Genomic DNA, 21,917 nt, shown 5'->3' with positions numbered 1-21,917 from the left:
TAATCAGGTAGCTGTTTAATTAATTAGTTTCATTACGAGGAACAGATTTGCAAATCGGAGATTCTCCTGATCAGAATTCCACCTTGTTGAAGTGAAGACAGAGATTATATATACAGATCACAAACAGGATCACAAACAATCATTTCTGAGGCTAGAGTGGTTTCCCACGACAAACCCACAAAGAGATGATAATAGAACAATTCTGGAGTCCCGGGGCAGCAGTGCTGCTCAAATGCTTGGGGGTCTCACTTAACGGGTGGAAGGGCCAGAGTTCTGTGATGGGACCAGGTTCTACAGTCTTTGATTGGCTTCATTCAGGTCCTCAGGCAGAAGGATGCTGTGATTGTGAGCCTTGTCAAGGTTTGATTGATTGGTTCAAGCCGCATTGTGAGTATTACTCATACGCTGGAAAAGGCAATTCTGCAAAATCGAATCTATTAGTGTATTCATTACATATATCATATGGATTATTATAAAAATCAGAATTCCCTCTATATCATACACACATATATTTGTGTTTAATATATACATGCACACACATACACACACATACATACATACATGTATATTTGCCTTCTCTAGGAGGAGGGGAGGATTTTCTGCACAGCACAGAACAAAAGAAAACCTAGAAGAAAGCACAGAAAAGCTGAGTTGCTTTGAAAACAATGTCTAAGATTTCTTACATAAGTTTTCATGAAATGGCAATTTATTGTTTTATATTGAATCCTCTCATGTTCTGGAAATGTTTCTTTTTTTTCTTTTTTCATTTTGTATTTAAATTTTAAATGAATAAAAATTTTTTTAAAAATTTGAGCATCCATCCCCAACATATGCACTTTATAAAATAAATTCTATTCTAATAATTATATACATAATAAAGCAGACACAAAAATAAATTTTAAAAGAATGAGATAAGTATAAAATAAATTATTTTAAAATAACTTGCTAATAGTGCAAAAACACCTTTTGCCCTCTTAATCATAATATTTTTGTGAGAATGAATACATTGAATTTAGTGCTTTGTGATGCAGTGATTCAAAGTACCAGTTCAAAGTTCAGTTTATTTTAATACCTTGCTTTTATAGCTGTCATAGCTGAAATGGAAAGGATTCAGACTATAATTAACAGAACCCAACAAAATATTGCCTCTAAAAGGCAACAGAGATGATTAGGAGGTGAAATAAAGTTTTACTCTCTACTGCTTTACACTCGTGCTTTCTCCTCTAATCCTAAAACAACAATAACAACAAAACCTTGCTACTCAAGGACATTTTTGGTCCCTAGTTCCTGGAAGTGCCACCTCCTACAAGAGGCCTTTTTGGGCTTTCTCATCGTTCATACTCTGCCTCCAGATCCCTCTGCCAAATGACTTTGTACTAATTTTGCATGTATTGTATGTGCATGCATTTTCCCCTCTAGCAAAATGTAAAGTTCTTGATGGGGGCACCATTTTGCTTTTACCTGTGTACTTATCCACAGTTCCAGGACCTAAAACTTTTAAGATAGACTGTGGATCACACATATGCTTAATAAATGCTTACTGAAGTATCTCCTTTTTGTATACCCTTTTCTGTTATGCAGCTGTTATCTGCAATGACAGGCTGAGGAACAAGAGACCATCAAGGAATGATCATCTATTTCTTTTTTTTTTTGATGAAGCAATGGGGTTAAGTGACTTGCCCAGGGTCACACAGCTAGTAAGTGTTATGTGTCTGAGGCTGGATTTGAACTCAGGTCCTCCTGACTTCAGGGCCAGAGCTCTATCCACTGCGCCACCTAGCTGCCCCTTGATCATCTATTTCTAACTTGTTTGTGAAAGACACTCTGTAAGAGATCTTACCAGCAGGACCAGAGAAGCCTCTTTCTCTGAAGTCTGCTCCATAGACAGTCTTGCTTTTTACACTGGGCACCTTAAAGCACACCAACGTTGAGGATTCTACTACTATTCCCCACCGGATATCTGACATCAGGGCAATGGGTTTAAAACTGCAAAATAAGTTTTTTGTCCTTTGATCAAGGTTTCTCTATGTGGCCTTAAATGCAATCACATTAGATTTTCAATAATTTCGATGCTGAAGGTTTGGTTGACTCAGTATCCCATTGTTCCCAGTCTGCTTGTCAATCAGTGTCGGGGAAGTCTCTGGCAGATAAGAAGACACCAAGTGTGCAGCTTTTTGTATTACCTACTCTTTGTTGGATTCCCCTAACTGTGAACTGTCCCTCTTGCTTGCTTGAGGAAGAACTGAGATGCAAGGGCCCAACCTTTTCAGCTGAGGTGGACCTATTTGGATTGTCATAAAATCACCTATAAAAGCTGGCCCCACCTCGAAACTGTTGCTGCACTTCAATGATCAGCTAACTAGTCAATGTGTTGCTGCCCTCACATACTTACAATAAAATCCTTTTAATTCTCTTTGTCCTGAGTTTTACCTTATTAATCAGGGTGAAAACCCAAATGAAGAATTTTCCTTTCAACATATATCTAAAATGTATGTTAGCATTGTAAAGGCTATTTGAATAAGCAATGTTGGTAAGAATTGAAAAATACAACTCTATTAACCTATGAATTACAAAGGAGTAACTCTCTCCAGATTCTGAAAAGTGAAGCGTAAGAAGCAGAAAAGAGAAGAAAGTAAGTCCGATTTAATTTGGAAAATTGAACTGAGTTGATTTTTGTAGACGACATAATAGATCTTAATTGTTAATTGGGCAGTCAAGCCCAATAAGCTATTAATAGGGCTGAGAGAACCCAGACCCTCTTCCGCTCCTTCAAAAGGAGTGAGGGGTGGAGCCAAGATGGCAGAGTGAAAGCAGTGACTTGCTTAAGCTCTCCCCCAAACCCCTCCAAATACCTATAAAAAATGGCCCTAAACAAATTCTAAAGCAGCACAACCCACAAAAAGACATAGTGGAACAAATTTCCAGCCCAAGACAACCTGGATGGTGGATTCAAAAGTATACCGTGCAGGGCTGGGAGAGGAGCATAGTTTGGCATGGATGCGCAGGCCACAGTGAACCTGGAGCAGGCCTCAGAGGACTGAATTTCGGGCAGCTGTGGCGGTTTCCATACTTCTCAATCCACAAACACCAAAGACAACTGAGAAGGTCAGTGGGAAAAGTCTGTGTCTATGGTGAGAGAGAGAAGCAAGGTAGTCTCAGCTCCAGTCCCCGAGCCTGGCCCTGGGCAGTGGCTGCCTCTTAAGCTTCCGGCCCACACAGGGGGAATCAAGGGGCTGATCAGAGCGGGATTGCAGAGATCTCTCTGCTGGTGCAAGATTCTCTTGCTTTGCCCGTGTTTGGATCTGGGTCACAGTTCTGGGTGGTGGTCCTGGGGTGAGGAGGAGCACTGGCGCGGTGCAGCTTGTAGTGGTGGTGCAGAGAGAATCTTCCTCACTGTTTCAAGACAGAAAAGAGTGCCTGTGGTCACTCACAGACCAGAGCACGGGCCAGGAAAGGAGTAAACATCTTGCCCTTGATCATAGCACCTTGGAAGAACTGAAAATTTACAGGTCCCTAGAAGTATCTCTGAAAACAGCTGCACAAAACCCCCAAAGCTTGGGACAGTACATTCTCCACGTTGGAAGTAGATTCCTACCTTAACAAAGAGTTTATAACTTAAGTAATTGTCTGGGAATGTTAGCAAACAGCACAAAAAACTCAGACCATAGAATCTTACTTTGGTGACAAAGAAGATCAAAACATACAACCAGAAGAAGACAACAAAGTCAAAGCTCCTATGTCCAAAGCCTCCAAGAAAAATATGAATCAGTCCCAGGCCTTGGAAGAGTTCAAAAAGGATTTTGAGAAGCAAGTAGAAGAAGTAGAGAAAATGAAAAATGAGAGTGATGCAAGAAAATCATGAAAAACAAGTCAACAGCTTGCTAAAGGAGACCCAAAAAAACTGAAGAAAAAATACCTTAAAAAACAGCCTAACCCAAATGGCAAAAGAGGTCCAAAAAGCCAATGAGGAGAAGAATGCCCTAAAAAGCAAAATTGGCCAAATGGAAAAGGAAGTCCTGAAGAAAATACTTCCTTAAAAATTAGAATGGACCAATTGGAAGCTAGTGACTTTATGAGAAATCATGACACAGTAGAACAAATCCAAAAGATTGAAAAATTAGAAAACAATGTGAAATATCTCATTGGAAAAACAACTGACCTGGAAAATAGATCCAGGAGAGAGAATTTAAAAATTATTGGACTATCTGAAAGCCATGATCAAAAAGAGCCTAGACATCATCTTTCAAGAAATTATCAAGGAAAACTGCCCTGATATTTTAGAACCAGAGGGCAAAATAGAAATTGAAAAAATCCACTGATCTCCCCCTGAAAGAGATCCCCAAAGGAAAACTCCTAGGAATATTGTAGCCAAATTCCAGAGTTCCCAGGTCAAGGAGAAAATATTGCAAGCAGCCAGAAAGAAACAATTCAAGTATGTGGAAACACAATCAGGATAACACAAGATTTAGCAGCTTCTACATTAAGGACCACAGGGCATGAATATAATATTCCGAGGGCAAAGGAGATAGGATTACAACCAAGAATCACCTACCCAGCAAAACTGAGTATAATCCTTCAGGGTGAACAATGGTCATTCAGTGAAATAGGGGACTTTCAAGATGAAAAGACCAGAGCTGAATAGAAAATTTGACTTTCAAATACAAGACTCAAGTGAACATGAAGAGGTAAACAGGAAAGAGAAATCAGAAGAGACTTATTAAGGTTGAACTGTTTACATTCCTGCATGGAAAGATGATATTTGTAACTCATGAGTCCTTTGTCAGTATTAGGGTAGTGGGAGAGAAAAAATTATATGGATAGATAGATAGATAGATAGATAGATAGATAGATAGATAGATAGATAGACAGACCAGACAGACAGACAGACAGACAGACAGACAGATAGATAGATAGATAGATAGATAGATAGATAGATAGATAGATAGATAGATGGCACAGGGTGAGTTGAAGATGAAGGGGTGATATCTGGAAAATAAAATTAAGGGGTGAGAGAGGATTATACTGGGAGAAGGAGAAAGGGAAAGGTAGAATGGAGTAAATTATCTCACATGAAACAGACAAGAAAAGGCTTTTACAATGGAGGGGAAATGGGGGAAGGTGAGAGAGAATGAATGAATCTTATTCTCATCAGATTTGGGTTAAGGAGGGAATAACATACACAACTGGGAAATCTATCTTATCCTACAGGAGAATAAGGGGGAAAGGGGACAAGAGAGCAGGGGGATGATAGAGGGGAGGGCAGATTGGGGGAGGGGATAATCAGAAGCAAACACTTCTGAGGAGAGACAGGGTCAAAAGAAAGAATAGAACAAATGCTGGACAGGATAGGATGAAAGGAAATATACTTAGTTTTTCACAACATGTCTGCTATGGAAGTGTTTTGCATGACTACACATGTATAACCTGTATTGACTTGCTTGCCTTTTCAATGAGGGTGGGTGGGGAGAGAGGAAGGAAGAAAATTTGTAACCCAAAGTTTTAAAAACATGTGTTTTAAAAAAAAATTGTTTTCACATGCAACTGGGAAATAAGAAATACAGGAAATGAGGTATTGACATATATTCTGCCCTACAGGAAAATAGAAGGGATAGGGGATAAGAGAAGGGGGGAGAGATAGAAGGGAGGGCAGATTAGGGGAAGGGGTATACAGAATGTATGCCATCTTGGGGTGGGGGGAGGAATGAAATGGGGAGAAAATTTGGAACTCAAAATCTTGAGCAAGTGAATGTTGAAAACTAAAAGTAAATAAATTTTTTAAAAAACCCCAAAATAAAAAAATCTTTCACCAAAAAAAAAAAAACCAACCCAAAAGAAGCATAAGCCACCACAGGCCTCCTCAAAGTTTTATAATTACTAAAAACATATTAATGGAATTTAAAAAATGATTTGTCCCATGAACTTCTTCAAATACTGGGACTGGGAATAGGCAGGGCAGGTTTCTATCTCCTTTCAAGGAAATGAGAGAGGTCTGGAGCTCTGTGAGCTCGTAGAGAATGCCTGAATTGTAACTAAGCAAGCAACAGAGTATAATTGTGATAGGTAAATTAATGAAGACAATCACCTGGGGGTGAAATTAACTACACAGCTTGAGAAAGTAAAGTTGTAGTAAGTAATTGGGTTTAACAATGATATGTGCCAACATTTTGAAGGAAATATTCAGTGGAATGAATATAGTCTGGGATATGGTTGAAAATGTAGGATTTGAGCAAGCAAAGGAAAGTTGTGTAGTCTGAATAAACGGTTTTGGAGATTTGGAAAGAGAGAAACAGGAACTGTTTGAAGGAAGAATGTGGTAGATAAAAAAGCAGTGGGTTTTCAAACCAAAGAGAGATATAAAAATGAAAAAAAAAAGATTCAAGCATGTTGAAAAGGTTTAAGAAATTGCCGATTGATTTGAAAGCCAATAGAGGAAGTTATAGAGGGCTAGGAGAAAACTGATAAGCAATAGGTTCTTTCTGAGATTGCAGAACCCAGCTTTGAACTAAATTATGGTGTATTCTTAAGTGTGATAATTGGGGTAGATTATGGCCACTTTTAAACTCTTTGGCAGTATGATTGGCTGGAAATAGTGAACCCCACAATATCAAATGCTTGGAATAAATGGCCCCTGTGTAAAATATAATACTAAATAATTGAAATTATAAACTGAGATTTTGTATGATACCATTTGGAAAATAAAACCAAGTGTCATTGAATCTATTCTGGGCTCATTTTAAGTGACTTGTGTCTCTCTTAAAATTTATTATGTTGTTTGGCATTAAGGCAAATTGGAAAATGGATGGATCAGGAAACTTGTTAGCTGTGAGGTCTTAAGCCAAGTTATCTTAGCTTACCCATTTGTTAACTAGGAAAATAATGCCTAACATAAATGTGATTAGAAATATGGCTTAGAAAAGTGAACTCTTCTTTTGATTATAGATTGAACTATTAAAAAACTGATGTAAGTATGTTTAAAATAAAATAAACTCTTTAGAAATACAGAAGATAGTAATAATTTTTTTTGTGAAGTTGGTATAGCAGGGACCCCTTAAAATGTCCTTATCTATGAAAAGTAGAATGCTAAGATCTTACCAACCTTACTAACAGTTTGAAGTAATTAAGTTTGGGAAATAATGCTGAATGCTGGCCTTTTGTAGCAGATTGACAACTGAGAAGGGAGTCAATATTTTATTCAAGATCTAGTCCAATGCTCAGGTTGAATTATGGTGATTTAATTTCAATTGAGAACTAGAAATTATAGAAGGAAAAGATTCAGTCCCTACCCACTGTACCACATGCCCTAAGAGTTTTCTGCAGTGAAATATGATAATCATCTGGTAACCATGCTCACCCACCTTTTCAGGGTGCTTTATAAGGAAACTTTCAAAGACTTCTGCCTGAGAAACAAGAGGCTATACCCTGTTAGCCCCAATCTAATCCTTAGAACCTTTTTTGCTTAAGCCAAAAACCAATCCTTCACCTAGAATCTTAGAATGAAACATTTTAACAGTAATGGCTTGTAGCATATAAAAGCACACTTTAAGTTGCCTAATGATAACAGCTGTGAATTCAAATCAGTAAAACTATATATGTATTTCCTAGTGTTGCAGTCTGAGAGGTTGAGACCCCTCAAAGACTGGAGTGCAGGACAGGGTCATCTGGAATGAATTCACAGACTCAAGCATCCTTTAAGTCAAGGTGGCAAAGATTTATTGGTATATTTTCAGCAGGCAAGGATTCTTAAGGAACCTGCAAGAGATTGAGGATGGAGCTAGGGTTTATATGGAAAAGGGCATGGGAAAGGAATGCCAAGGATACTGATTACCTAATCTAAAGGTCCAGGTATCTTTGGGAGCTATGGATGGGAAAGTACAGGTAGTATACCAGACAGGGAGAGAGATGACAGAGGTATGGATCTTGGGAGTCTGGCAGGAGGAAGAGTCCTTGGGTCAGCCAAGGACAAAACTCCTTGGGCTGGGCAAAGCACCCTTCTCTCTCTGTCTTGATGAGAGAATGCTCTGCAACAAAGGAAAGCTTTCTCACAAGACAGGAACTTACCAAGGAATTGGAAGGCTTCCAGAGACATGAGGTGAGGGCTGGGTCCTGAGCAGCCCAGCACTCTCTCACCCAGCTTTCTGTAGCTACACCAGGGATAGAGATAAGGGTCATGCTGGGGCCCATGCATGAATAACTGCTAGGCACAGTGTCCTAGGGCTGGGGAGTGGCAGAGCCTCATGACCAGGACTCACTCCTCATATAACCTCCACCTCTCCCCCCCACACACACACTTTTTCCTCCTGAAAGTATAAAGTTTTCTTGGGAGAAATCCAGGTACTCAGATATATGAGTGACCCAGGGTTGCAACCCTTTTTTATCTCGATTAAATGTGCCTTTTTCCTCCACTTACGAGTTTGATTTATTTCAGGACTAACAGATTTGTAGGCTATTCTAGACGTCAGTACAACTGCACATTTCCCTTTATTATTCATGGACTGCACATGGGTAGAATCAGTGAGGTTACCCAGGGCAACAGCAATAGTCACTCTCAGCATCATGAAAAGAACAGGAATGCATAAAAAGATAAAGCATGTGGCAGTCTTTCATGTGTATTAAAGAATAGGAGACCAAAAGCTTCTTCACCTAGATTCAGACTTGCACCAAAATCCCTTATTGCTCCCAATCCAGATTTTGTCCCTAGAAATTTAGCTATGTGTTCATCCAACTTTAGATTAAGAAGCTGCTTAATAGAGGTATTGAGAAAAACCATAAAACAGCACCGATGCTAAGCCATATAAGAGTTTCCCGAGCCTGCTGAAGAAGCCTCCAGTTTTCAGATTTTTCTGAAGTTTTCTTGCTATCAGCACTGAGAGGCCAAGTGATTTGCCCAGGGTCACACAGTCATTATGCCAAGGGGAGTATCTCAGAGAAGAGACTTGAACTCACATGTTCCTGGCTTTGAGATCACTTCTCTATCCAGTATTCCATGCTACCTTTCCAGTCTCCAAGCCCAGCAGGCTTCCAATGCAACCTGATATTGTCAACCCTGGCAAGGTCAGGTTTCCTCAGATGCCTAGGTTTTGATTCTACCTAGAAACCATTCAGCTTTCACCTTTCCTGGACCAAGGCTTTAGTATTTTAAATTATCATATAGAGACAAGTAATTAACAAAGATTAAATTAAGGCTGTGAAGTACTTCTGCCCCATTATTTCTCCTCCTCCCCAGAGCTACTCAAGAATGTAAATATACTAGGGAAAGGGCTTTGCCTCTTCATTTCAATGGATTATTCCTAGTATAATTTCACAATTTTCATATAATCACAAATCATCTTATAAATGATTACTATACTGTAAACTTTGTCAAGGCATGATCTCATTTCTTCAGCAACCAAATTCTGGAGTTTTGTATGTGTGGTGGTGGTTTGTCCTTCATCCTCAAAGAGGACCTTGACACCAGGGAGGTGATGATGTGACTCACAATTGACTTCTGTTTGATTGAGGGAGGGCTGTGCGAGATCACTAGTCTCACTTTCTTCTCCAGAGCCATCTGTGTCCAGTAGCCAGATATTGATAAGGACTACTGGAGATGGCCCACGATGCAATGGGAGATGTTGGCCCTTTTAAGCTAAGGTCTTTTCAAGTTCTCACTTTGAGTGAAGCAATGCCCATTCAGTGAATCAGCCTCTTTAAGAAGTGAGTCAAGGGAAGGCCCCTTTAATAAAAAAAAAAGAAAGAAAGAAAGAACTGGGAGGGGAAGACCATTAGGGTTGCTGGCCAAAAGAGAAGCACTTACTATTTCCATCCACTTCGAGCCAGGAGGGCTCGAGTTTTATGAGCTATGGGAAAGCCTTTCAACAACAAAGCAGTAAGTTGATGGATGGGTGGAGGGTCTGAAGGGTTGGGTCAGGATGACTGGGACCACCCTTACCCTCTGTTCTTAGAATGTGAAGCTTGAGAAAGCCTGTATAGCCAAGGCTTTAATGCAGCTCAATAAATTTAGGTGGAACTTACTTTCTTAATGTAAGCTGTTAGTGATTCCCCACTATTGAAACCTTTCTAGAACTCCAAGGGAGGAGGCTGGGAAAGCAGTGAAGTTTAGGACAGACATTGAGGCACCAGTATCTATGAGTATCTCAATAGGACGAGAGGCCAATACAATGTGAGTGATCCTCTCTGGAGATACCATGAAAAAAAAACCCTCTAACCCTCAGACCCCCATTAATTTGAGTCAGACCAATTGATCTTTTTACTAGGAGCCTCTTGTCAGAGGAGGAGGGGAGCACCTCTTGGTAGCACCATAGCTTAACTGTAGCTTGAGACAATTTTTCTTCCAATAGCTTGACTTTTTGTATTAGAAAGACTCTGTAGGTTTGCAGTTTGGTACCCAGAGTGGGAGTCTGGTCTAAAGACAGAAGAGGTCTTGTAGAGGTCTTGTTTCAGGGCCTCTTTAAGTTCTTTTAAATCTCTATATAAACCTGTGTACAAGTGAATTTGTGCTTGAGCTCCCCAATTATCCAGCTAACCAATGAGGACTGACTGTATTAGCTAAGATACAGAATGGCTTAACATACCAACAATCCTTTGTGGTGACCGAGACTAAACGCAGCTAGACATTTGGAAAATTAGCAACTCTGGAGTCAATTAAGCTCATACTAGCTTTGAAGCAGACCCTGGGCCATTTGGTGGTCTATGGACCTTCAAGAGACATCCTTATCTTCAGAGACTCACCTAACTGTTGGTTGTGGGGCTCTAGGACACATCCTGTTTCGCGGTTTTTGGAGACATCCCCTTACCTTCTGGTTTGTGCTCAAACCTTGAACTGCCAGGCCTGCTTATCACCAGGGATGTCTTCTAAAGACCACAACTCGGACACCTGGAATTCCTCACTCCTCCTGCCCTTGGGAATGAGGCTCCATGCCTCATCCCCTTCCAAGACCTGTCCAATTCCCACCTTTTCTCCCCATCCCCCCACTTTTCTTTGTTTAAAAAGCATATATATCCTCCATATCCATTACTTAGCAAGGCTGGCTGTTCCCATGCACACGTTTTACTTCCCCGCTTAATAAAAAATCTTTAACTTCACAGTGTCAACCTTACAGAGTTAATTTGAAGAAAGACAAATAGAATTAGGCTGTATGCACATGTTTATTTCTCTCAAAGCGGACAGACATGCATATGGATGCATGGGAGTTCGCTGGAAATGAGCTCAAGGAAAGGCCAGTTGAAGAAGACTATATAGCCATAGAGCAAGGAAGCATCCCCTCTTCCCTTCCTGACTCAAGATGCCTACATCAGCCAAAATTATAGTTTCTGTATCTGTCAGCCATGAAGATGGGAATGTCATAACAGGATAGTATTCATAAAACAAGGGAAGCGCCATTGATCAAGATAATGTCTGGTTTAAGGTACCTGGTCCTTATCAGTGATAAACAGGAGAATGCCCCCAGTCAGCATCATCTGGTCTTATGGATGCTGACACAACAAATAATTCTTGGGGTTCCCTCAGTGCATGCAAAGGATTATGGTATGTTAACTCAAAATGGACCAAAGTGCCTTTTTCCTGACTGGCCAGTGATGGGGAGCTCAAGCTAGTTCACAACAGGCATTATCTTCCTCGTTTTCTTGCCTTAAGGGAAAAGATCTGGAAAACTGGCCTTGGCTTTCTCTGGATACCGTCCCCCTTTGGAGGAAAGACAGATCCAAATTCCCTGAAGAGAATGTCTGCCTTGGTTTACACTTGACTTTCAGTTTGTTTTTCTCCTTTAATTTGGAGACTTCCTCTGGAAGACATAGACCCTATTCTTAACCTTCCTTTTTTCCTGATCTCAATTGTAGGATATTCCCTTGAAGGGAGGACAGTTTAGATTCAGATTCCCACCTGATTGTTTCAAGGAGACATTGGGAAGAGGCATCCCAGTCAGGACACTCAATCTTGGAGCCAGCAGAATCAAGAGTAAACCACAAAAACTTAATTTTGCTGTGATCTAAGGAGCTTCACCGTGGCCAGAATTGTCAGGGGTCAGACTTGATTAAATCCTGCCACTTACCCAAGCACGTGCAAGTACATAATTTGAAAACACTTGCCCAGTGATAATCATTTAAGATCAATTGAGCCCCAATACAGCCCAAAACCTGAATTAATCTTTTCTGAGTGAACTAAAAATGCCCCTTCCCGTATCAGCAACCATAGGACCCATAAGGCTGACCAAGAGCATTCTTCCTGATTGTGATCACTAAGGACAGGATGCCTGGACCAGACATTGCTTTGAATAGTGGGACTTTTTCTTTTGATCTTGATATCCTACGGACTTATGCTAGGTAGGGGAAACACGGGTATCCTGGGATTGTTGAGATCTGAAAGATTTTGACCCTGCAAAGACCAGAGTATAGGACGGGGTCATCTGGAATGAATTCACAAAGTCAAGCACCCTTTGAGTCAAGGTGGCAAAGATTTATTGTCACTATACAGCAGGCAGAGGTCCTTAAAGAATTCTGCCGTGGCGGGCAGACCTCCTTAGGGAAACTGCAACTTAACAGGAATGATGCTAAAGCTTATGCAGGAAAAGTAGTGGATTATGTGCCAAGTATGGTAATTAGGTGATAATATACAACTACATCATTCACTACTGGAAACAGGGGTGGTTGGTGGGGGGAGAAGAGGGTTCCTAAAGGATATATTTTTGATCTATTATGTCTGAAACAAGATAGCTTTCGGGAGTTGACGTCTATAGCTTGACCTCTGGATTGCATATGTAACTGTGGGCATCAGTACTTGGTAGTTCTGTTGATAGAAGATAGTCCTGCTCATACAAGGGAAATTCTACAGAGGCAGTTTGTTCTTGTAAGAGGGAGAGATAGCTTGCCTCACTGGGCCCACTCATGAGTTATTGCCGGACATAGGGTCCTTGGGCTGGAGGGAAACTGTCAGGGATAGTGTTTCTGAGGCTAGGGAGAAACTGGGGTCCAAGTACAAGCACCCAAGCACCCCATCATTCCTCCCTTAAACAGATGGTACCCAGAAGGTCTCAGCTTCTGAAACTGCTTTCTGCTGAGAATAGATGTAGAGCTCATGGGGTCCCTCCATTCCAAGGTTGGTTCTTTAGCCAGTATCTGGAACTTGGCTGACACCAGGTCTAAGGGTCATGGGTGGTGGTCTTGAACAGAGGCTAGTACCAGGCCTGAGCAGTCATCTGGAAGTGGAGGTCACTGAGCCTAGAGACAAGGAGATTTAGCAGACAAGAGCCAAAAAGGAGTAGAAGGAAAATGACCAAAAGTGGGTAAGTCTGAGCTGTTCTTCCGGCAGAGCTATCTGAAATTTGGTTGAGCCTTTCTTCTTAAAATACTGTCAAATTTCGTCACACCCTCTCAACATACTTAAACCATCTGAAACTGGCACAAAAGTACCCAGAGCAAGCATCCATGAACAACAGGAGGGACTTGGATGTTCCCTATTTGTCCCCAAACCCTCTTATCTACCTTCCATATTTTCAATCAAATCTTTGTTTACCTTTCCAAATCTTTCAAACCCATTACTCAAACTATTCGACATTCCTTTATATTTCAACCAAACGATAAGACAGCTTAAGAGTTATTGCTTTAAGCAAAAGAGGTCCCTGTTCACAAGCTTGTTTATCCTTCTCTAATTATATTCACTCTGAAAAAGATACTTCAGAAATTGAATCTTCAACATATTATAAGTTCAAACACTAATTTTACTCTTGCTTAGGCCATGGAATGACTACAAATTCAGATCAAAACAGCAAAATCTCACAAACTTACATTGTGCTCATGTCTTTTACTGACCACTTGCTCTGATCATAGAAATCTGCTATAAAAGGACAGGATAGAACATCCTTAGCTGTGTTTGAATTCAAATCAGAGTCATAGTTCTTCAACCATGCAGTATCAATTTCACATCATAGGCAGACTCACGAATAGTCAGGTGGGAAAAATTCCTTCTCAAAGAAACACAATGGAGAAACTGAGCCAGGATGATCCATCCTAGATTGAGGCTAAGATTGTCCTCTCAGCTTTCTCCCAGATGCAGACTTCCACCTGTTTAACAGTACAGGATCACATTCCCTCTGAGTAGCTTGTGGCATTTCTCTCAGATACTGATTTAGTGTAGACAACTATACCTAAATTCAAACTCAAAACAAAAATTAGTTACAGTCCCAAGAGCCTTTTACCTCAAACAGCAAGTTTCACAAATCACAGTTAATTACTCTTGTGGAGCTGCAATAAGCAATATTTAATAGGACTCATGTACATAAGAGATTCCATTTAACATCTTTCATTCTCAAATTTAAACTTGTCTTGGTGTAAAAGCCAATCATTCAAAATCACTTAAATATACTTGCAAATTCTCAGCAAGCCAAGTTCATTGTTTAGGAACTCCATAACCCAAACAAGTTCTTTTCCCAGGGCTGATGACCTTGTCCGGGCAGATGGTTTCCAGGGACCTTAGCAAATTTACAAAAGGAGAATTGACGTGCACTCCAGGGAGGGGATGATCCTCATGCCCCTGCCTGCTAACCCCATACTTCAAGGAGGACTGTTCTGAATGAGCACAGTCAATTTGGATAAGGCTTTCACCCAATCCCCTCCTTTCCACACAGTAACCAATTAACAGTTTTAGGTCTTAGCATTAAAACAATAGCTCCAAATAACTTAGTTAACAATCTTACAACTTTCACAAGTAGTAGTCAAACTGTTTTAGCTGTAACCTCCTCTTTAACTAGAGGCAAAGGTAGAAATAACCCAGTTTTCCACATGGCAGTTATAAAACATTATAAGACAGGGTTAGCAGGGCTGATAAAGTAACATAACTAGTTTTAACACAATTTTTCCACCATCCTTTAGTTTCTTTCAGTTCATATTTTAATAATAGTCAAATTATGAAAAGTTGCTTCACATAACTGATATAAAAGTTTACCAATTTAAAACAATATTATGTGTTTAAAACTTGAAACACACACATTACCAATCAGGTGACTCCAGTTCGGTTGGATGTATTTCCAAATTTCATTACATAGAAAATTGGGCCTCTCATCACCATTGGCATTGTATACTGGTCACATCTAATTAAGGAACTAATAATAATAGTTAACATTTTTAATGTTTGCCCTCTGCCATGCATTGTGTTAGGCACCTTACAATCATGTGAGGTAAATTAAGGTAACTTGCTTAATGTCACCCAGTTAACAAATTTCAGATTCATACATTTTTTCCAATTTGCCTTAGTGCCAAACAGTATAATAAACTCTGACTTATCTCAAGCATCATATTAGAAGTGACACATTTCACTTAAAACATGACGTAAAGAATTCAATTACTTTTTGATTATGTCCCAGCACACAAAAAACTTTTTTATGTGAAGCAGGAAAGGTAGAGCTAGTCAACCTGCCTCTCTGATCTGAGGGGAAAAGATTCCTCCCTTTCTTTCTTTCTTTTTTTCTTTCTTTCTTTCTTTCTTTCTTTTGTTCTTTCTTTCTTTCTTTCTTTCTTTTGTTCTTTCTCTTTCTTTCTTTCTTTCTTTCTTTCTTTCTTTCTTTCTTTCTTTCTTTCTTTCTTTCTTTCTTTCTTTCTTTCTCATCTCTCCATCTACATTCAAAACTTGGCCAGTTAGAATGCAGAGAGAAAGAGAGAAATTTTTTCCAAGTTTTCCAAAAGTTTCCAAACATTTTACTCTTAAATCCTCTGTTCACACAGTTCATGCAAATAGTGTGCCTTTCTTTCTCTCATTCCTACATGCTTAAACTTTCTTTCTTTTCCTTCTACCTACTTAGCCCTCTGGTCAACTTTGATTAAAGTCCCTTTAAAACTGCACATATCTTATTTCTTTCTAATTCTGATTTGACACTTCTCTCACCTTTCTCAACTTGCTTTTACCAATCATATGACCTAAGTAGTAAAGTATTTTTCTCTCTTTCCCTCTCCTGTCTACCCGCTCCTCTGAGGCTGCCACAATCAGGGAGGGAGAGGGGAATGGAAAGAAAGTGGCATTCCAAAGTCCAGCTGCAGCCCTTAGATGCTACTCTTGCTGGCTGCAAAGGGTGTCAGATTACACACACGCTCATTCACACCACACCAACACAAACAGAACAGATACAGACAATGATGCAGATGACAGGGAGAATCCAAAAGCTTGGAAACTTGTCAGAAATCCCCTGCACAAAGCAGACAATTTTTTCGTGGTTCTCCAGATCATATAGAGACCAGGCAAAAATGTTCCTTTTTAAGGTCTTGGAGACCAAGCTTTTTCCAGTTTTGTAAAAGATAACCTGGGGGCAAATCTCAAGATGTAAAGAGAGATTGGCCTATCCTTTTTGCCTATAAGCTTGTAGATAGAACGGAAAACCAATAAGCACCTGTAGTCACTCTTCTCAGCCAGTGTCCTGGACAGGGAGAAAATATGCATGTGTTCCCAAAACTAGGCATCCCTGGTCAAGAGGGAATTCTACCACAACCTGTTGCAGGCTCCACCCAGAGTCCCAAGAAGCCTTTCCTCTGGGCTTGGGGGATGACCCAACTACAGGGTGAGGGAAGAGGGAATCCCAAGACTTCAGACAGGCCCCACGTTGGGTGCCATAAATGTTGAGGTCTGAGAGATTTCAACCCATCAAGGACCAGAGTATAGGACAGGGTCATCTGGAATGAATTCACAGACTCAAGCATTCTTTTAGTCAAGGTGGCAAAGATTTATTGTCATGCATACAGTGGGCAGAAGTCCTTAAGGAATTCTGCCGTGGCGGGCAGACCTCCTTAGGGAAACTGCAACTTAACAGGAATGATGCTAAAGTTTATATAGGAAAAGTAGTGGATTATGTGCCAAATATGGTAATTAGGTGATAACACATAACTATGTCATTCACTACTGGAATTGGGGGTGGGGGTGGGAGAAGAGGGTTCCTAAAGTGTATATTTTTGGTCTGTTAGGTCTGAAACAAGAAAGTTTTGGGAGTTGACATCTATAGCTTGACCTCTGGATTGTATATGTAACTGTGGGCATCAGTACTTGATAGTTCTGTTGATAGAAGATAGTCCTGTTCATACAAGGGAAATTCTACAGTGGTCAGCTTGTTCTTGTAATAGGGAGAGATAGTTTGCCTCACTGGGCCTACTCATAAGTCATTGCCAGAGATAGGGTCTTTGGGCTGGAGGGTAACTGTCAAGGATAGTGTTTCTGAGGCCAGAGAGAAATTGGAGTCCAAGCACAGGCACCCAAGCACTCTATCAGGATCATAATTTCAATGGACACTTCGTTGTATCTCTTGTCTTACTGTATTTACAACCTGTCCAACTAAGAAGCTTCCTTTTTCATACTATTGTTAAAACATATGGAGACTACATTTTCACAGAGACACAGACATCCTGAGTCAGTTCGCTCTAACTGTATAAAAGCTTTCCTCATTCTGCTTAATCTGAGTCAGAGTTATGATCTGGCTCCCATGTATACGTGATTCTCTAGCTTAAAGGAATAAACAATATAATTGTATATCACCTGGCTCATTTGCCCCCTTTAACCAAACTTTCAGGTGGACAGTGTGGTGCCGGTGACTTCAGATGGAACTGAAGGAGTAGGAGGAAACACCACCTGACCCCAGCAAAGCTAGTGGCTTAGGCGCCTCAGGATCCGTTTTTTCCTGGAGTCCTGACTTTGACAGGGTAGGGTAAGTTCCCCTGTTCCCAGCTTCCACAGTCGAAGTCTGAAAACTTTCCTTTAAGCTAGCTCTGGGGTGGGGGATCAAGTTGAGGTTCAATCTTTCTGCATCACTTGGATCCCCTCTGGTAGGGATCAGTCTAGAGAAATTGGCTATGGGTCAATCAGAAACTAAAATTATAAATCCAACCAAGATGGCCATCTCTTCTATGTCAAGCCATTACCAATCTGATGATCACAAGTACTGGCAGCGCTGGTGTCAGTTAACTAAAGATAGCCCCAAATTACATTGGCCACGATGCGGCTCTTTTGACAGGTCAAAGTTGCTTTATGTTAAAACCAAATTAAGTTTAGAGGCCAGCAAAACATCTAGCCAGGAGGGGAAATGTTTTCTTCATTGGTTTGCTGGATTGATAGAGTAAGAATGAGAGGCAGAGACTTCCCTTAAGGCTCACAAAGCTGCTTCAGCAGCTTTCTCCAGCACTGGCTAATTCCCTGCACCCTAGCCTGTCCTTCCCTTCCAGCCATAGCTCCTCCTCTCCTCCCTCCGCCCTATTCCTCATCTCCCCCCTCCCTCCTTTTCCTTGAAGGTCACCATCAAAAGACTAAATATAGGGGGCAGCTAGGTGGCAGCTAGGTGGCGCAGTGGATAGAGCACCGGCCCTGGATTCAGGAGGACCTGAGTTCAAATTCGGCCTCAGACACGTAACACTCACTAGCTGTGTGACTCTGGGCAAGTCACTTAACCCCATTGCCTAGCCAAAACAAAACAAAAGACTAAATGTACTAAATCCTGCTGAGTTTTTAGAGACTATCCCTAGCCTTGAGACAGATCAGCTTGTGAGTGATCATGAGTCCAACCCCACCGACAGTGACTGCATCACAATCCTGGACAGCCTGCTGACTCCAAGAGATGCCGACCTCACAGTTTTCACAGACCCTTCCTGCCAGAGAGACCCCTAGGGACAAGTGGTAGCAGGTTACCGCATCATCAGGGTAACTGAGTATTGGAGTCGGCCCCCTCCCTCCTCTGCACAACACTTGAATCAGTGTCAGGGGCCTGTGAACTGGGAAGGGGGCTGAAGATTAACATCTACACAGACAGCAGATATGCTTTTGGGGAATGTCTACTACTCCCCTATTATCAAAACTGCTGGCCACTCCCAAGGACTGCTTGGAAAATTAACCTTGGATTTCCAAGTACCATGGGTCAAGGTGCCACCCACTGCCCACCTTGCTCTCCAGTCCCAGCCTGGGGGCAAGACTAAACTCCCCCCCCATGAGATTGTCACTGGAAGACCAATGACCCTCACCCCAGCTGGTCTCTCCCCACTCACTTCTCATTGTCTTCAAGAATGTTGTGTTAACAGTAACAGCCACGTTGTGCCATGACTAACGTTGATAGACTTAGCCCTTCTCGGTAAAGCAAGGATCTAAGACATCTCCAAAGGTCTCATGATGGAAAATGCTATCCACATCCAAAGAAAGAACTATGGAGTTGGAATGCAGATTGAAGCATACTATTTGCTGTTTTTTTCTTCTTCTATTTTGTTTTGTTTCCTCTTTTGTGTGTTTCCCCCTATTGGTTCTAATTCTTCCTTACAACATCACTAATGTGAAAATATATTTAATTTGGGGCAGCTAGCTGGAGCAGTGGGTAGAGCACCAGCCCTGAAGTCAAGAGGACCTGAGTTCAAATCTGGCCTCAGACCGATCCTGGGCAAGTCATTTAACTCCAACTGCCTAATTAAAAAAAAAAAAGAAAGAAAACAAAAAAAAATAGGTTTAATAGGATGTATATGTATAGCCTATATCAGATTGCTCGCCATCTTGGGGAGGGGGAGAAAAATTTTAAACTCAAAAGCTTATGGAAGTGATTGTTGATAAATCAAAATAAATTAATTAAATAATAATAAAAAAAGAATATTGTATTAAACTTACTCAGCAAATTCATCTAGTTCAAGACCTTGTCTCTCAGTCTCACGACTTAGGTCCATCGCCTGAGGCCAACACTCTTATCTGTCCGGGGGACTGGGAATATTGGAAGCACAACTCCTTAGAACCACGGCGCAAGGGACCCTTTCAGGTACTGCTCAGACCTCTACGCTGCCAAACTCCAAGGAATAGATTCATCTGTCACAATCAAAGATTGCTCCCACTCCCAGCGGACATCTGAGCCAATAGGAGACCTTGCCCTCCGGTTCCGAAAAAGAGGACATCAGCTGTAGACAGCTTTTCCAAGAGTCTGGACCCGGTCTGCACGGAGTAAAGCTCCCTCCCCGCCTGAGCCCCTTACATACCCAAGCCCGGTTACACATGGATTTTGGTAGTTTTAGCTTACTTAGTTGCTCTATACTGGCATTAGGCTTCTCACTCTCCCCACCTTGACCCCCCTCGCAGCCTGCTCCTTCTGTTTGTTTGCAATCGTCTTGCAGTGGCTGCCCATCTCTGGGGATGTCCAACCACAGGGGAAGAGTGACCCCTTCTCCCATCTCCGCACCCACCCCATGCAGAAGCTGGGCCAGGAGGTAGTCGGGCTATTTCACTTGTCCAACTGCGGGTTGTGCATTGACCCTCTAGGACGCACTTCAGTACAACCTATCTCTGCCTCTCACTGGGGGTCAATTGAGTTAATCGCCGGGTTCACTCCACTGAGGGTCTAAGATTCTCCGAAAAAGGAAGCTCTGAAAAACTGTATGTGATTCTCAAGGCGGACCAGGCTCAGTCTGACAAAGAATTCGACCATCTCTTCAGTGCCCCGTACTTTAGGAAAAGGTTGGGAAAGACAGGAACCCGCTTAGATTTGGATAACTCTGCGGGCCCTTTTCTGCCTCCACAGCCCCTCCCGCTGCTTTCTGCTACTTATCTAATCACTCCTCTGGAACTCCTGCGAGGAACCTGGACCCAGGCCAACTGTGTAATTACACAATGTGGATTCGCCCTAGTGGCTATCCTCAACTACAAGATAGGAGTCGAATTCCATCCCTACATCTCTGCCCTCTCCTAGGATCCTGGGGACCACTACGATCCAATGTGACTCTGACTCTTACTGCGCAGGATAGCCTGCCGGAGTTGGTACTGATCCCCGCGGTAGCGATTTCTTATCAATGCCACTTTCTCTCCCGGGTCCTGTCTAACTCTGGCCCGATTAAACAGGAAGTGAAACAATTTACTGGGATCACTATCGGGGATATTTGTGGGTAGAAAAAGGATATGGCCCCACCTCCAATCGGATGACCAACAACCCTCGCCTGGACCCTTCCGTGGGTCTACTTCTCAGTCCTAGCTCCCGTACAACAGTCCCCCAGCCCAGGCAGGGCTACTATACTTATAAAGGAGCCAGGTTACTGTCCACCATTTCTCAGGTTCCCTTATATCTTCCCTTACTCTACCAGCGTCCCTGGGAATGTTCTTCCTGTGTGGCATGTCCCTTTTATCAAACCCTTGCTCCCCCGTGGACAGGGCTATGCACCGTGGTCCGGGCTGTGCCAGACCTCCGGTATATTCCAGGCACTACCCCAATACCTAGAACACTTCCAGATCTGGCTGTTACTGAATACGGCTCTCCTCTCGGCTTCCGAAGTGCGATCCGCGTCCTGCCTACCCCTCATCGTGGAAAGCAGCATCTTGGCAGCTACAGCGGCGGGAGTAGGGGGGCTTATGACTGCAAATGAGGTTTGCAGGGATGTATCCGGACAGATGGCTGACATGAATGACTAAAGTGGTGGGAGATTTGCAGAGTGAACTTTGCTCCCTCGCTGGAATGGTGTTGCAAAACCGAAAGGCGCCTGATGCACTCTTTGCATCCCCGGAGTATCTGTGTCTTCCTCCAGGAGGAATGCTGTTTTTATGTTAACAAATCCCAATAGATACAGGACAGCATAAATGTGTCTGGCTCTCAAGCCACCCAGATAAGGGAACAAGCTGCAGCCGCCCAGTGTTGTAGGCTTAGCTCCTTTTCCCCAGAGGTGGGCAGCTTACTCAGATCCCTCCTCCTTTCTGCCGCTAGAGTGCTGGCTATTCTTGCTCTTATCCTACTAGAGGTCCCACTAGGGTTGACTTTGAGCCACGGATGTTCCACCAGCGTGGTAAATACAATAATGCTGCCCGTGGTTGTTTCCCCTTTTTCTTCAGGGCTCAGTCCAGACAGAGATTAGTGCATCTGCTTGGTCAACAAAAGGACTGATTACTAGAACTACCCTTCTCATTCCCTGAAGAACAAGTTTTTTTCATACCTTCCTTGGTTTACAGGCAGCGC

General features: G+C 41.9%; 1 long non-coding RNA gene across 1 annotated transcript; it reads right to left on the bottom strand.

Moving 5' to 3' along the window:
* Positions 1–21,583, bottom strand: LOC110220128 (uncharacterized). The gene is made up of 4 exons (XR_002327792.2): positions 21,185–21,583; positions 1,841–1,986; positions 562–625; positions 1–420 (listed from the first exon to the last, which is right to left on the bottom strand). It is a non-coding gene; the product is annotated as an uncharacterized LOC110220128 (long non-coding RNA).
* Positions 21,584–21,917: the final 334 nt, after the last annotated feature.

This window comes from Phascolarctos cinereus, unplaced genomic scaffold, assembly GCF_003287225.1.
Source record: "Phascolarctos cinereus isolate Bilbo 61053 unplaced genomic scaffold, phaCin_HiC Scaffold_726;HRSCAF=1367, whole genome shotgun sequence".
Classification (NCBI taxonomy): Eukaryota; Metazoa; Chordata; class Mammalia; order Diprotodontia; family Phascolarctidae; genus Phascolarctos; species Phascolarctos cinereus.
Note: the sequence above shows the minus strand (reverse complement) of the source record. Positions and strands in the feature narration are given on the sequence as shown.